This window comes from Sinocyclocheilus anshuiensis, unplaced genomic scaffold, assembly GCF_001515605.1.
Source record: "Sinocyclocheilus anshuiensis isolate Anshui unplaced genomic scaffold, SAMN03320099.WGS_v1.1 scaffold73, whole genome shotgun sequence".
NCBI lineage: Eukaryota > Metazoa > Chordata > Actinopteri > Cypriniformes > Cyprinidae > Sinocyclocheilus > Sinocyclocheilus anshuiensis.
The window spans coordinates 341,843-347,542 of NW_015536460.1; the positions used below are offsets into that span (position 1 = coordinate 341,843).

The 5,700-nt window shown below is 37.1% G+C and overlaps 1 pseudogene; it reads right to left on the reverse strand.

The window, feature by feature from the left end:
• The window catches only part of LOC107697599 (NACHT, LRR and PYD domains-containing protein 12-like), a 12,824-nt pseudogene that overhangs the window by 3,883 nt on the left and 3,241 nt on the right, over positions 1-5,700 (reverse strand).

A 5,700-nucleotide genomic window follows, 5' to 3' on the forward strand; every position in this document is an offset into this window, starting at 1 on the left:
TGACAGAGAACCAGCAAGACAAGAGCAACAAAGATCTGACAACACGCCACAGAAACGTCAGCCAGATATAGGCAGTGCAGATGAGCTACACCTGTGACCGCTCTGATCAGCTCGTCAGGTGCGCGGTAACTAGGCAACACTGACGAGCACAAGGAGCGGATAACACCCACACACACACACAGACACAGACACAGAATGAGCACACAGACTCATGAACCGTGACAAGAAGGACGTGGGAGAATGTATGTTTGCTGGTAAGATGTTTGACAGTTTGTGGTGTGGAGAATTGTTCACTGAAATGTGTACTTAAATGAGAAGAACACAGCACTGTTGTGCCACGGTTATCAAACCTTAAGACTTTTTTCTACGTTTTTTTTAATCTAAAGACATTTTTTGCTTCTTTGATCTTAAAATGCCCATGTATGGACATTTTCTTTTATATCTTCCTTTTAAACAGTGCAAGCCTCCACAGCTACTTCCAAATTGTCATTTTACAACTAATTAACTGAGGCTTGAGACCTTGCTATGTGGTTTATTAGTTATTAAAGAGAGAGAGTTTAATCTTGTGTGAATTACCTGTGCTTGCATGTCTATGTGTTTTTTTGTTCTTTTGCTGTTCTAGGCTTTAATGCCCTTTGAAATAACTGAAATAATTTGATAAAGTGAAATAGAACTGTAATCTGTTCAATAGACCTAGAACTAGGGACAACAGCTTTCAGTCATGCCAGCTTAAACTTTTAACAGTTTTATAGGTTATTAAATGTTTTTATATTAAATCATAAATAATATTGTCAAAATAGCACTAGCTGTATGTCACCTTTCATGCCCAGATGTCTCTTTTTATTTAACACAACATTGTGCTCCCATTGAACGCCAGTTCTGTTTTCCATTGAACACCGGTTCTGTTTTTCATGTCACACATTACAAGACATTTTAATGTCATTTTGTAAAACTTTTGCACACATTGCAGTATCAGCTCCAACTTTTTAAACTCTCTTCTTATTTATATCAACCTGTTTATCTGTGTACAGTTTTATTTTTAAGCTAAGAAAAATATTGTATCTGAATAGATGGATTTTACATCCTTTAAATTGCTTCAACTATGAACTATAAGCAAATATTTCTTTGTGAGTACCATTGTGTGTGAATCTAAGAGAGATTATTTACCAAAATTTCTCCAGTTTACACTGAGGATCCTTTAGTCCAGCAGAGAGCAGCTTTACATCTGAGTATCTTAGTTTATTTCCAGACAGACAAAAGTTCTCTTAGGTTTGATCTTAGAGCTGAATCCAGAGCAGCATAACTTTCATTTGCCACCACAATCAGTCAATCTGTAGAGAACAATGACACTCTTCATTCTGTCAGAGTGACTTAAGATAAAAATATTTTTCCATTGTTTACCATAAATGGAGGAGGATGCTGACATGTTTAAACAATCTTACAATAGTTTTTCTAGTTTACAGTGAGGCTCCTTCAGTCCAGCAAAGAGCAGACTTAGTCCTGTGTCGCCTATTTTATATTGAATCAGATCCAGATGTTTCAGGTGTGAGGGGTTTGATCTCAGAGCTGAAGCCAGAGCAGCACAACCTTCACCTGTGACACCACACCTCCATAACCTGTAGAGAACAATAGCACTCTAAAGAGGATACACAGCTTAGATAATCAGAAAGAGATGCTTTATTCACAGCACATTAAGGCTATGACTACATTAAGACCAGTTCTATATAGATGTCTCAGGGTTAATTTCAATTGATTTAAATTGATAAATAATGCAGGAATCCTTTTTTATGTGAGTACACCAAAATTCACTCAAGACATCTTTATGATATTTATGTATTGAAAAATATTTGAATGTTGATTATAACTTGCATCCTACTTGCAGACTTCATTCTATTTGATTGATTGATTGATTGATTGTTTGAAAGAAAGAATACAATTATAAAGAATGTATGCAATAAATTGATCAAAATGTTTCTATTTCATATGAATGCTGTTCCTTTGAACTTTCTACTCATCCAAGAATCCTGAAAAAAAAAATGCATAATGGTTTACACCAATATATTAAGCAGCACAACTGTTGATTACATTGGACATTAATAATAATGAGAAATGTTTCTTGAGCAGCAAAGCAGCATATCAGAATGATTTCTGAAGGATCATGTGACACTGAACGCTGGAAAAATTATGCTAAAAAAAATCCAGATTTTCCATCACAGGAATAAACTAGGAATATAAAAATATTGTAGCAAGTCTAAAAAGTGTGTTATGTTCTGTCAGGTGTGATTTAAGCCACGCGTGTTCTGTTCCTGTGTTATGGGTTCTTTTTGAATAGGGGCTTTAAAGGGATGGTTCACCCAAAAGTCAAGTCACCTTTATTTATATAGCGCTTTTAACAATACAGATTGTCTCAAAGCAACTGAACAGCATTAATTAGGAAAATAGTGTCAATAATGCAAAATGACAATAGTAAACACTCAATTTTCAGTTAAAGGCAGTTCATCATTGAATTCAATGATGTCATCATCCAGCTCAGTTCAGTTTAAATAGTATCTGTGCAAAATGTGAAATGAAAATTTGATGTTTATCTGCTTACCCCCAGGGCATCCAAGATGTAGGTGACTTTGTTTCTTCAGTAGAACACAAACGAAGATTTTTAACGCAAACCGTTGCAGTCTGTCAGTCATATAATGGCAGTCAATGGGCTCCATGGCTTTGAGAGTAAAAAAAAAACAAACTGTTCAGTTTCTTGCACAGACCGATCGTTTCGTGTCTTAAGACCTCAATGTATCGACACGAGCCGCAGGGTTTAATTTGGTTTTGTCTGGGTATGTTTTTTTTGACTCAAAGCTGTGGAGCCCATTGACTGCCATTATATGACTGACAGACTGCAACGGTTTGAGTTAAAAAATCTTCTTTTGTGTTCTACTGCAGAAACAAAGTAACCTACATCTTGGATGCCCTGGGGGTAAGCAGATAAACAAAATGTTCATTTTTGGGTGAACTATCCCTTTAAAGGGGTGGGTGTTCTTCTGAAGAACGAGTCTGCGCACTCGTGTGTGGGTGGAGTTTTTTGGGGGGAAAGTTTGAGAAGTGTTTCTGTTTTTGTCGGAGCCCATGCTCGTTAATAAAAGCAAAGCTTAGAATCATCAAGTGAGTCTCTTCACTTATTTTGATCGCTACAATATATTAAAACAGAAAACATTTATTTTAAACTGTAAAAATATTTAGCAATATTAGGACATGTTCACACTTGGCATCTTTTTTGACAAGAAAAAGTTGACGAGCTCTTTTTTATTAAAATAAAAAGCTGGCAGCGTTTTGGTTACATTGGTTGTTGTCTTTTGTTGCTATAACAACAGCTGCAACAGTAGCCTAGCGCTATTTGCTGCAGAAATGTTGAGAAAGAGCACTCTTTCGTTGCCTTTTGAAGTTAACGGGGAGGAGAATGTCGGTTCACAACGATGTTTGTGGGTGTGTGACATTCTACGGGGAAGGAAACAGTATGGTGCTTACAACAATTTAGTCCAGGAGCTCCGGTTGAATGATGCACAGTTTGTGGCATATTTTAGACCAAGTTAGATACAGTTTTGTGCTCATATCATACAACTCCTTGTGCTCCGAAACTAGTATGAACTAATCTACCGGCTATCTTTTCCATTTTTCTTGTTGTTTTTGTTGTTATGGAAACGACTCGCCACTCGCTTGTCATTGGTCAGCTGTCAAAAAGGCGCTTGACGTAGGGCGTTTTTTTTCAGAACTCAAATACAACCCTCAAAGGTGAGGGGAGCACTGCCCGAGACAGCATTTACACAGGAAGGTTCTCGTAATGCCACCTATACCTCCCGCTCAATGCCTCAGCAAGAAGGGATATCCTGGTGATCGGGAAGCCTCTCAGGGCGACCCAGATACGGTAGACCAGTCAGGGTAGCATGAAAGCGTAACCCCAGTCCGGACGTCCAGGAATTTTTTTTTTTTTTTTTTTTCAGAAAAGTTTAACTTTTTTCAACTTGAAAAGACGACTCTGAGCTGCAGAAAAAGATGCCGGCGGTGGCGTTTTAAAAAGCGATCAGGACTTTTTTGTAAACACTGTTTACTCCATAGGATTATAATGTAAAACAGACGCTGGCAGCTTAAAAAAAGACGCCAAGTGTGAACATAGCCTTACTGTTTTTACTTTATTTTTGATCCAATAAATACACCATTGGTGAGCATAAGTGACTTCTTTCAAAATCACTTTGAACAAAAATGTAGCTTAGTTAGTTTCATCTAATTTTAGATTTCAGATCATTGGAATCAATGTTTCGTATCCATTTATTATTATTATTTTTTAATAAGCAGTTGTCTAATTCCTTGTCAGAGCTGCTACAACTATAACTATCTGTGAATATTTGTTTGTGATTTCCTGCATGTGTGTAATTCTCAGAGAGATCATACGTAAGTTTCTCCAGTTTACTGTGAGGATCGTTCAGTCCAGCAGAGAGCAGATTTAGTCCTGTGTGTCCTAGTTTATTTAACGACAGATCCAGTTCTCTCACGTGTGAGGAATTTGATCTCAAAGCTGAAGCCAGAGCAGCACAGCCTTCATCTGTGACACCACAATCGATCATCATGTAGAGAACAATGACTCTCTTCACTCTGACAGTCAAAAAGAGAGACCTAAGACCTGTTCATACCAAGATGAATATTTGGTGTGAAAATTTGTTGGGCTAAACATTTTACTTTTACATACACAAACATTTGCACACCATCCATGCATCTTCATTTTTTTTATGGAGATGTGTTCTATTTTTTTTCCATCATACTATGAGAAAACTGGTGAACCAAGATAAGGTTTTGGTCACATTTTGCTAATTGATAGTAAACAGCAGAGGAAATATCTAGGAAGCAACTCTCTTGTTTGAGTACTCCTGTATTTGGTGTTGTTTGAAAATCATAGCGAATAAAAAAAAATGAATAGAATTGAAAACATGTAAATACTGTTTGATTTCTTTTGTTGTATTTAATTGATATAGCGCTCTACAGTGCCGTGAAAAGGTTTTTGTCCCCTTCCTGTTTTTTAATTTGTTGCGTATTTGTCACACTTAAAAGATTCAGATCATCAAACAAATTGTAATATTACACAAAGATAATGCAAGTAAATACAAATTGCAGTTTTGAAATAATGATTTCATTTATTAAGGGAAAAAAACTGTCCAAACCTACCTGGTCCTACGTGAAAAAATAATTGCCCCTTCCTGTTAAATCATGAAAGAACTGTGATTAACCACATTATTTTAGAAAGTTACATTCCACTAGCCACACCCAGGCCTGATTACTGCCAGACCTGTTGAATCAAGAAATCACATAAATAGAAATCACTTAAATGGCTTTATAACCCTCTGGAAAGGGTTATAAAGCCATTTCTAAGGCTTTGGGACTCCAGCGAACCACGGTCAGAGCCATTAAACTTGGAACAGTGGAAAACCTTCCCAGGAGTGGCCGGCCTACCAAAATTACTCCAAGAGCGAACCGACAACTCATCCAGGAGGTCATAAAAGAACCCAGAACAACATCTAAAGAATGGTAGGCCTCACTTGCCTCAATTAAGGTCAGTGTTCATGATTCAACAATAAGAAAGAGACTGGGCAAAAACGGTATCCATGGGAGAGTTCCAAGGCAAAAGCCACTGCTGACCAAAAAGAACACAAAGGCTCGTCTCAC